We start from the raw sequence: 11,987 nt of genomic DNA, 5'->3' as shown, positions 1-11,987 counted from the left end.
ATTGTCTCTGTGATAGTCATTACCACGGAGAGGTGATCTTTCCCTGTAATTATTACTACTCTGCCAACGGGTGTCATACGGGTTGTGTCTGTTTTGGTCACGATTTACGTCACGATTTGTCGTGTCCATTTATTATTTCTGTCATCACGGAATTGTGACAGATGTGACCTGTAATTGTTGTGCTCCTGTTTTTGCGTTCCGCGATTGTCAGTGTCGATTTCCAGTTCTTGTAACAGTCCCTGAAAAGCTTCAATGTCGTCTTTGCAACGTCCTGCTAAAATAATATGTCGTAAATGTTCAGGCAGTTTGATTACGCAAATGCGGATGAGTTCTGAAGGGCTGTATGGGTTTGAAAGATACTGATTCTTATGCAACATGCCTTCAAAATATTTCATAAGAGTGGAAAATTCAGATTGTTCGAAACGTTTCATCATTATGATGCTATGTTTTACTCGGTCTTGTGTAGCTTGAGACCAATACGCTGAGAGGGACGGCATGATAAAATTCTCCTTCACTGTGACAATCGTGAATGACCGATCGCATTCTTACAGCTGGTTCATTCTCCAAGTAGCCACACATAAATTCTAACCTGTGCTCCAATGACCAGTTGGGAGGAAAACAAAGAGAGAATTGATGGAGCCATGCTTGTGGATGAATGTCGTTGCCAGAATTCTTAAATGTTTTGAATTTACGTGTAGTAATGAACAGCTTATAGTCAAAATCATCATGTCGGCGAGTCACATGTCGGTCATTGTTACGTCGTTTCGGCGGTTCCATCTCAAAATACAATGCGCCTTGCCAATTTCTTTCATAATTTCCGAAGTGTCCTGTGTTCTTATTTTGTGGTTGTTCCGTATTCCTATGTCCCTCTTCCCATACTGGAGCGCGAGTGTCCTCTGAAATATGTAATTCTTGTATTACCTACGTCAACTGATCTTGTACTTCCCGGATTTCTCTTTTGTACTGTGTATTGATTTGATTTTGATTTTGTTTGAATTTTCTAATTTGTTCATACTCTTCTGTGTCAGTAAAGGCTATGGGTCTCGTGTCATTCAGATCATCATCTACCTTTGTAGATAAGTTAGTGACCTGATCCAAAAGTTCAGCTACTTTCTCTGATAGTGTACACATTTCCTCAGTGTGTTTTTCTGAACCAAGTTTCAGAGTGTCCATTTGTGTTGAAATCGAATCTACTGTGTCCTTTAAGTTTTCCTGAGTTTTTGCAAGTTGCGTAACCAAATCGGTAGATGCAACTGAGTCAATTTTAATGATATGAATACACTCCTGGAAATGGAAAAAAGAACACATTGACACCGGTGTGTCAGACCCACCATACTTGCTCCGGACACTGCGAGAGGGCTGTACAAGCAATGATCACACGCACGGCACAGCGGACACACCAGGAACCGCGGTGTTGGCCGTCGAATGGCGCTAGCTGCGCAGCATTTGTGCACCGCCGCCGTCAGTGTCAGCCAGTTTGCCGTGGCATACGGAGCTCCATCGCAGTCTTTAACACTGGTAGCATGCCGCGACAGCGTGGACGTGAACCGTATGTGCAGTTGACGTACTTTGAGCGAGGGCGTATAGTGGGCATGCGGGAGGCCGGGAGGACGTACCGCCGAATTGCTCAACACGTGGGGCGTGAGGTCTCCACAGTACATCGATGTTGTCGCCAGTGGTCGGCGGAAGGTGCACGTGCCCGTCGACCTGGGACCGGACCGCAGCGACGCACGGATGCACGCCAAGACCGTAGGATCCTACGCAGTGCCGTAGGGGACCGCACCGCCACTTCCCAGCAAATTAGGGACACTGTTGCTCCTGGGGTATCGGCGAGGACCATTCGCAACCGTCTCCATGAAGCTGGGCTACGGTCCCGCACACCGTTAGGCCGTCTTCCGCTCACGCCCCAACATCGTGCAACCCGCCTCCAGTGGTGTCGCGACAGGCGTGAATGGAGAGACGAATGGAGACGTGTCGTCTTCAGCGATGAGAGTCGCTTTTGCCTTGGTGCCAATGATGGTCGTATGCGTGTTTGGCGCCGTGCAGGTGAGCGCCACAATCAGGACTGCATACGACCGAGGCACACAGGGCCAACACCCGGCATCATGGTGTGGGGAGCGATCTCCTACACTGGCCGTACACCACTGGTGATCGTCGAGGGGACACTGAATAGTGCACGGTACAACCAAACCGTCATCGAACCCATCGTTCTACCATTCCTAGACCGGCAAGGGAACTTGCTGTTCTAACAGGACAATGCACGTCCGCATGTATCCCGTGCCACCCAACGTGCTCTAGAAGGTGTAAGTCAACTACCCTGGCCAGCAAGATCTCCGGATCTGTCCCCCATTGAGCATGTTTGGGACTGGATGAAGCGTCGTCTCACGCGGTCTGCACGTCCAGCACGAACGCTGGTCCAACTGAGGCGCCAGGTGGAAATGGCATGGCAAGCCGTTCCACAGGACTACATCCAGCATCTCTACGATTGTCTCCATGGGAGAATAGCAGCCTGCATTGCTGCGAAAGGTGGATATACACTGTACTAGTGCCGACATTGTGCATTCTCTGTTGCCTGTGTCTATGTGCCTGTGGTTCTGTCAGTGTGATCATGTGATGTATCTGACCCCAGGAATGTGTCAATAAAGTTTCCCCTTCCTGGGACAATGAATTCACGGTGTTCTTATTTCAATTTCCAGGAGTGTACAGGCATGCTTTACGATCTGATAGTGTACGACAATCTGGGCTCTAGTCCTGGCGTTTTACTGTGTAGCATAGTCCTATGGAGCCTGTCGAGGAATTTTATTCCGTTCAGAGGGCGAAACGTTATAAGTTTATCTTATGTCGTATTTTTATTTTTGACGTATGATGGAATAGTTTAGGAACAATTTCGAGATAATACAAGTCCGGGTTTGCAATGGCAGGCACCTGTCTTTTCTGCTCTCCGAGAGTGCGAACAATGGAAATAACCTGCAGCTTACTGCTCCGGATGAGTTAAAACAAGAATAAGAATACTCTAGTCACTATGTCAGTTTCATTATGTGTCCGGACAAGGTGTAAGTAGTTAGTAAACATTTTATTTCAGTTTTACGGTGGAGAATTCTATTATTCGTAAAAAGCTGAAATTAGTGCATAAATTAATAAAATAAAACTGTATCAGAACTTACCGTCACATACTATATCAAGGCAATATAAAACCTTCAAAAACATGAGTACATATTTCTGACAGGGGCCCCATAGTACATCAGTTTTACGGGCCCCTTAAGCTGGCTCTGCTCACCAGTATATCTGCCACATACAGGGTTATCCCGTCATTATGTTACAAACTTTCAGGGATGGTTGACTAGGAAGGGTAAATGTGAAGTAAGGAACCCTGGTCCGGAATCGAACGAGTCGAATGGTGTAAGCGTAAATCTGTTCCCGTGTGGCGCTCAAACTAAGGCCCCAAATTCCGAACTTTGACCACGACGTGCAGAATACTCGGCTGAAAACCCACCAGAACTCCAGATATTTTCCCTCGTTAATGGGCTAGTAACAGCATACGTAACTTTGTGTCAGAGGGACCGAAAATCCTAAGTCTTCCGTAAAGTAATAATTATTTCCATTGACCTGCACAAATTTCGCAAGATGTTACATTTACCACTGTTGCACATAATGACGTCACCTAGGTCAATCCAGACATGGCATCTTCGCATGAAGTTCTGTCGTACCCATACTAATATCCCCGTTGTCGTTTGAACAGTGTCGCAGGCAGCGAGAATTATTGTCAGCAGATCCTCTTCAGTCTCAACAGGCGTCTCGTACACAACGCTTTTCACGCAGCTCCAGAAAAAGAAATCAGGTGACATGAGATCAGGTGAGCGTGTTGGGCAAGAAGCAGGACGTTCACTTCCTATCTCCTTTTCAAGGAATTAAGGATCGAAGTGTTCACGAACCTTGAGTCCAAAGTGAGGTGGGACCCCATTATGTTAGAACCACACTCATTGACGAATAAGTGAGATATTTTCCAGGAAACTGGGTAATATTTCACTAATGAACACTGTGTACATTGGTGCATATAAATTCGAAGGAAAAAGAAACGGGCCTAGTAGATAATCATTGACCATCTGCCCTATTGTTGACTGATAATCTGCGTTGATGGCTCTTCAGAACTGTAGCGTGGGGATTCTCATTGATCCAGACATGGCTGGCCGAAGTGGCCGTGCGGTTAAAGGCGCTGCAGTTTGGAACCGCAAGACCGCTACGGTCACAGGTTGGAATCCTGCCTCGGGCATGGATGTTTGTGATGTCCTTAGGTTAGTTAGGTTTAACTAGTTCTCAGTTCTAGGGGACTAATGATCTCAGCAGTTGAGTCCCATAGTGCTCAGAGCCATTTGAACCATTTGATCCAGACATGACTATTGCAACTGTTTAACATTTCATCTCTGTTAAAACAGTTTTCACCCGTAAAAGGCACATACGCAGCAAAGTGAGGCCCGATTGTAAGGCGACGCAGGAACCATTGGCTGAACACGACACGAGATTCGAAATCAAAGCAGGAGCCAAAGCTTATGCTTTCTGTGGATGGTAGGGGTGTGGCTGCATTTCCCGTAATACGAGGTGGAATCCAAAATTTGCGGGACTGGTGCTGCCATTTGGAAAGTAGGAGTAGTAGATCTTTGCACCACTAGGTCGCGAGAGCTGCATATCTGATGAGTCAGTGTGGGGAGTGGAATTCAGCCGAGAGGACGTGTTGCGTGTCCGCAGTGATTTCCGTAATACTCTGTGTTTGGTGTGTGGCGATTTTACGATGGATCCGCGAACCGAACAGCGCGTGTGCATCAAATTCTGTGCGAATCTCGGGAAAAGTGCTACGGATACCCTTGCAATGATTCAACAAGTGTTTGGGGGACAGAGCACGAGCCGTACGCGTGTGTTTGAGTGGCATGCTCGGTTCAGGGCCGGGCGTACAGACGTCGAAGATGATGCTCACACTGGAAGGCCTGTTAGCCGCACAACGCCACACATTGTTGCCAAACTTCAACAGTTTGTTCGTGCGGATTGATAACGAACCGATTGATAACGAACCATTCAAGACCTAGCGGATGAAGTGTGTATTGGTTATGGAACATGTCAACGAACGTTGACTGATGAATTGGGCATGCATCGTGTCACCGCAAAATTTGTGCCGAGGATCTTGACTGCCGATCAGAAGGCACAGCATGTTGAAGTGTGCACGGACTTTCGTCAGACGGCATCTGACGATCCAACCTTAATGTCACGCGTTATCACCGGCGAGGAGAGCTGGATTTACGCTTATAGACAGAGACAAAGCAACAATCATCCCAGTGGAAAAGCCTGGGCTCTCCAAGACCCAAAAAAGCGAGACAGGTGAGGAACAAAGGGAAGAGCATGATCATCGCTTCCTTCGATACCAAGGGAATTGTGCACAAAGAATTCGTCCCACCCAACCAAACAGTGAATTCCGCATATTACTGTGACGTTTTGCGATGGTTCTGTGAAAACGTGCGGCTACGACGGCACGAAAATTAGCGTCAAGGGAACTAGCTGCTGCATTACGACAACGCGACCTGTCACATGTCCTTGCTCATCAGGACCTTTTTGGCAGAAAAGAACATGGCGGTTCTACCCCACCCACCATAATTGCCAGATTTGGCACCTTGCGACTTCGCGCTATTCCCAAAACTGAAACTCAAGTTGAAAGGCTGTCGGATCGACACTCTGGAGAGGATTCAAGAAGCATTGCTGGCGGTGATAAACACCCTCAAAGAACAGGACTTCCAGAAAACGTTTGACCAGTGGCAGAAGGGCTGGGGCCGGTGTTTACGTGCGGATGGGAACTACTTTAAGGGTAATGGTGACCGAAGGTAAGATTTCCAACAGATGGCAGCACCAGTCCCGAAAATTTTGGATAGCACCTCGTACTCACCACATACTACTCGGCGAAACAATTATTTTACGTGCAACTGGTCGAATGCTGGTTACAGAAGTCCTATCCACTACAGCAAACATTGCGTCTTCTTTGTCGGGAATGCGTGTATTCATCGTACTGTAGTACCAATTGCCCTGCTACACATAATCGTTGGAACAGTTTTGGACGTATGTTGTCATCCGAATGTCTTCTACGTGAATATTTGGTGCCGTACAAACTTTGTGTTTGTCTGTTACTTCCATTCGCGTGCCCATACTCGAAAATCATGTCTGGAAGTTCCGTCACTGTGTGCAAGCCTATTTGATTAGGGCTAGTCGACGATAGTATTTCAACTTGTAAACACAGACTGCAGTCTGCTACAGTACAGAAGTTGTATACCGCGACTGCTCATGTCAGTACACAGTTCACCATCTGAAATATGTGCAATTCAGTGTAGGTCGGGACTGCCTACGCTAAAATCTTACCAACAACAGTACGGGTACATATATTCCACTGCCAGGGTATCAGTACGTTTTTCGCACATAACTTTCAACTCAGTCGGTTCTGGACCAGGGTCAATTACCTCAAATTGTTATATTTGCCCTTCTCCATCATCCCTGAAAGTTTGTGTCACCATCAGGGGATCATCCTGTGTATCAGTTGGCCAAAGCCAATCTGTAGTAGGTCCTGGCTATAGAGGTTAAACAATTTTGGACAGAGAACCGAATTTTGACGTAAATCGTTGTTCATGTTGTGGAACTACATGTGGTCGCAGTAATCTTGGAACGGGTGTTTGCTCACACATCGTTTAATAAGGTGACGATTTTTATGCAGGTTCATTGAAGTCCCTTTCTCTAGCCTGAGCTGTACATTCGAGAAAACCCTAGAAAAAGAAAAAAATATATTTTCTTCCTTCTCGAATCCAGTTTCGAAATAAGTGGTTAAGGAGAGGACCTGGTCACTGCAGTTATTATTGAGGAAAAGGCAGCTTCCTCAAAAGGATGATGCTTCAATATACCCGTGCTGTTGTGTTTAAGATCAATCGCTCTCGTAATATGTATGGCAGAGAACAATGCAAAAGGTCTCCGTCTTGGTATAAGGCGTAGGTCTTTCTTCGGTTTTGTAGTGGTAACACTGTAGCCTTTTTGAAGTTTGGTGAGAGTCTACCTGATTCCATTAAGCAGCTGAAGAAGAAATCAAGCTAGATCCGCAGAATTTGAATTGCTCCGGTTACATCCCGTCGAAGATTACAACATTTGCACCTCAGAGATTACTTAAGGCTTCTTGCACTTCTCAACATATCAATGACTGGGAAGGTAAGTCATGTCACAATCATTTGGGTCACCTTGAGCGCTTGACTGTTGATCATTGTTACATGTATTTCTTAGATTTACCATTTACCTGCCTCTTTGTAACGGTATAAATAAGTTGCATGCGAGAATGCAAAGTTATTCGTTTCGCATAGCTGAAGGCAACTAACTTACACCAGATACACCAGATACATACGAATACAATCAGTGTGTGAATTTCCGAAGAATCTTTTCGTACCTTTGTCACATGTTTCGGACGTGTTGTTTCCTACGGCAGAGATCCGGGACTGATTTTTGTGGTTGTACATTGGCTGACGAAATATCTGCAGCGATACTATGGAAGCACAGGAGTCGTATTTTACTGCAAACAGCTGAAAATATCTTTTCCATTGAGGCTTCGAACGCTGCATAATACAATGGGCGTACCTTGGTCATAAGTGGTGGCACGATTTGTAATATATTGATGATTCCTTGCTATTGTAGTGTTATGTTCAAGCTGTGAGAAAGGAGGACAGGCGTTCCAAAGCGTGGAAGCAGAGACGATGCTGAGGGCAGACGAAACTAGGAGAGATATTGTTACATGAAGTAAACAGTAAGGGAAGAGCCTTGCGAAAATGCAGACGCCCCAGACGCGGTCCCAGGGCGTTAGTTACTCTTCAGAGATTTAACATGTAACTTCATATGTCGTCTAGAAGCTGTAGTAGATTGTAACCGTAGAACTTTGTAACCAACAGGCACGTACTGTGTATAAAGCCAGCTTGATACCAGCCCGAGAACAGCAACGTCAGTAGACTCGCAAGGTTTAGCAAGAGAGCGAAAACTCCAAAAACTGTTGACCCAACAGTCCCTAATCCGGGGAGCCCGAGGGACGGGTCTAAATGACGTATAACAATAATGTTGCAAGCCTTATTTGGCAGAGCGGTTGCGTTTAGCTTTCAGCTGAACAATGTTGATACCAAATACGGACGTAGTGCAACTGCATTAACATCCCCGCCTTAGGAGCAGTAGAGGGGACCTGACTAAACCACGATTGGTAGACACCTGCAAGAGACCTAACGGGATTGGCTGGATAGCTTTAAGTGGGGAAAAACAGTGTCCCCACGCGGCTCTTTAATACCCCTAGATTCCGCATTTTGGCAGAGTTCTCAGTTAGACGATCTGGGCGCCGAATCCGCCTCCGTCGACTCCAATCTCGGTCCAGCTCCGCGTAAGTCTGCTCTCTCTCACTTGGAGTGCCTCAGTGAACAGTGTCACATTCATTATGTTTTGTTTTGCAACTAAATTGTTGCCTTAAGATGCTGCTAGTGTTTGCTACTGTGGTTAGCATCCACTCCTGGGACTTCCGCACTGCCTTCTGTTGTGACAGTGTTATTCATGCTTTTTTCTAACCCTAGAACTAGCCTCCAGTATACTAGTTAGTCCTGTCTGGAATAAACAACTATTTCAGAACCCTGTTTGTCCAAGAGTCTCCACAACGAGTTCCCTACCGAGTCTCACCACCCGCATTTCTAGAGAATACCTGTAGCAGTGTTGGTTCAGATAGAAGAAAACAATCAAACGCCTTCACTGTGAATTGTCCTTCTGCCTTCTGCTCTGTACCGCTCGGGAGCGCAGACTGACCAGCAACCCCTTTTTCCCTCTCCCACCTATGTCAGGACACGACAGATTGAAAGAGCAATTTTTTTGCTGAGAAATGGAGAAACGAATGAATAACGTTTGTTGAAACAGACGTGATCGTTAGCCTCCAGTTCACGACGAATTTTCCGTAGTCACAGAAGTTCGATGGGAAATCATAAGGGTCCGTCTTCTGTCTTTACGTAGTCCGTGCAGTTACCAGAGGGTCAAGAGCGACTGCGGTGAGATCCACCGTATTCTTGCTTCTCACCTCCCGTTTATGAAGCAAAATACAGCGTGGTTTTAAATAAATTTTCCTTACTTGAGAAAAGCCCCACGAAAAACGTGATATCGCAGGAGAATGAAACTTTGTGGAAACATTTGTAAGGACGTGCTGAGGACAAGTAACGAATAAACCATTGAAAGAATCACATTTGAATTGGCACGAGAGAGGGTAATATTTGTTAACTGCGCACCATATTTACGTTGCAGGTTACAAACAGACGATCATCTGCATGCACGACAGCCTGGATCAGCGCCTGATATAACCATTTGACAATTGCGCAATACTTGTCGAATGGTAGACCGTGGCATGTTAAGATGTCGTGACACCGCTCGTGTACTGCTTGCATGATAGCACGTTGCTTTCAGCGTTCTCAGCCACGGCAATAGTAACTTCAAAAATTTGTGGCGCAATTGGCCGTCGGCCTCTCGAGGAGCAATTCCCAAATCGCCGTTGAATTCCAATTGCCGGCCGGTGTGGCCAAGCGGTTAAAGGCGCTACAGTCTGGAAGCGCGTGACCGCTACGGTCGCAGGTTCGAATCCTGCCTCGGCCATGGATGTGTGTGATGTCCTTAGGTTAGTTAGGTTTAAGTAGTTCTAAGTTCTAGGGGACTGATGACCTTAGAAGTTAAGTCCCATAGTGCTCAGAGCCATTTGAACCATTTTTTTTGAATTCCAATTTCCGAATCACGTTCTTCAACCCCGGTGCGGAAAGAGCACCTGTCCATATTCCTTTAATGCTTCGATACTCGCGAACAGCATTGCTGATGTTTTGATAAAACATCTGGACGACTAATGCCTTGCTCACCTTGTCCAGACCCATGCTGACTGTCTGCAACTGTAATGCACACTGACGCTTGTGTTTGAACCCTACTGAACACTACGCCACCGTACCAATACCGTTGCCTAACGGTAAGTCATGACACTAACACTACTAACAACGCAAATCCTGCAGGACATATTCTGAACATCATGCCTATGAAATTTGGTACCCACACAGTAAATATTTTTGTCGTCTACAGTGGCTCATGTACCTAAAGTTTAACTACTACCACATTGTATTTTCTCGATTGTGCGTCATTCATTAATGCTAGCTGTAAGATTTCAGATTTTTCTTTTTTTGTTTTTTTAATCTCTGTCCAAAACTGTTATGCTCAACATGTGTCGATGCGTCGTCCTGTTTTCTCTATGGCAGCGATACTGATGCTTAATCAGTTAATCGTGCACCAATTAGCGGCCTCCGCAGCCGAGACCGCTTGCCCACGCCTGTGCTGTGGCGCTCGACTCCGAGTCAACCTGGTTCGAATCCTGGTGGTGGACGAAATTTTCACTGCTCGTATTTAGGCGGCAATGGTAGGTGCCGTGAAGTTCCTGAGCAGTGTTTTCTCCAGTGTCCTGGATTTAATTCCAAACTTCTTCGCAGTGGCTCATGATGTGAAGCCAAGTTACTCTGTTGACGGCGATCCGTCTGTCAGTTGGAGATATTAAGCTCGGCGGCACCTTTGGTGCTAAGCGAGAAAAGTAAACCGTGTGCCGGCAAAACCTTCTCCCCTCTCTCATCATCATCGTACAACACAAACATTACATTACACTACACGCATCTATTATACTCATCTACACGAGTCCGCAACGAAAGGGGTTAATGTGCGCCTCACATTAACTGTACGCACATCGTGAGATTTCCCGGCTAACTATGCCAAAAGAGCCACGTTATTAAATGTGTCAACCGCGTCCGTAGAGTGTTTTTGGGGGCACAGCTTTCTGGTAATGGGAAAGTTGGCCTTTAGTAAAAAGAAATACACTATTGGCCATTAAAATTGCTACACCACGAAGATGAAGTGCTACAGAAGCGAAATGTAACCGACGGGAAGAAGATGCTGTGATATGCAAATGATTAGCTATTCAGAGCATTCACACAAGGTTGGCGCCGGTGGCGACACTTACAATGTGCTGACATGAGGAAAGTTTCCAACCGATTTCTCATACACAAACTGCAATTGACCGACGTTGCTTGGTGAAACGTTGTTGTGATGCCTCGTGTAAGAAGCAGAAATGCGTACCATTACATTTTCGACTTTGATAAAGGTCGGATTGTAGCCTATCGCGATTGCGGTTTATCGTATCACGACATTGCTGCTCGCGTTGGTCGAGATCCAATGACTGTTAGCAGAATATGGAATCGTTGGGTTCAGGAGGGTAATACGGAACGCCGTGCTGGATCCCAACGTATCACTAGCAGTTGAGATGACAGGCATCTTATCAGCATGGCTGTAACGGATCGTGCAGCCAAGTCTCGATCCCTGAGTCAACGGATGGGTACGTTTGTTTGCAGCAGCATGGACTATCGGCTCGGAGACCACGGCTGCGGTTACCCTTGACGCTGCACCACAGACAGGAGCGCCTACGATGGTGTACTCAACGACGAACCTGGGTGCACGAATGGCAAAACGTCATTTTTTCGGATGAATCCAGGATCTGTTTACAGCACCATGATGGTCGCATCCGTGTTTGCCGACATAGCGGTGAACGGACATTGGAAGCGTGTATTCGTCGTCGGCATACTGCCGTATCACCCGGCGTGATGGTATGGAGCGCAATTGGTTACACGTCTCGGTCACCTCTTGTTCGCATTGACGGCACTTTGAACAGTGGACGTTACATTTCAGATGTGTTACGACCCGTGGCTCTGCCCTTCATTCGATCCCTGCGAAGCCCTATATTTCAGCTGGATAATGCATGTTGCAGGTCCTGTACGGGCATTTCTGGATACAGAAAATGTTCGACTGCTGCCCTGGCCAGTACAGTCTCCAGATCTCTCACCAATTGAAAACGTCTGGTCAACGGTGGCCCAGCAACTGGCTCGTCGCAATAC

Source organism: Schistocerca cancellata, chromosome 3 (assembly GCF_023864275.1).
Source record: "Schistocerca cancellata isolate TAMUIC-IGC-003103 chromosome 3, iqSchCanc2.1, whole genome shotgun sequence".
Classification (NCBI taxonomy): domain Eukaryota; kingdom Metazoa; phylum Arthropoda; class Insecta; order Orthoptera; family Acrididae; genus Schistocerca; species Schistocerca cancellata.
The sequence above is the reverse complement of the archived record's forward strand: the minus strand, read 5'-3'. Positions refer to the sequence as shown.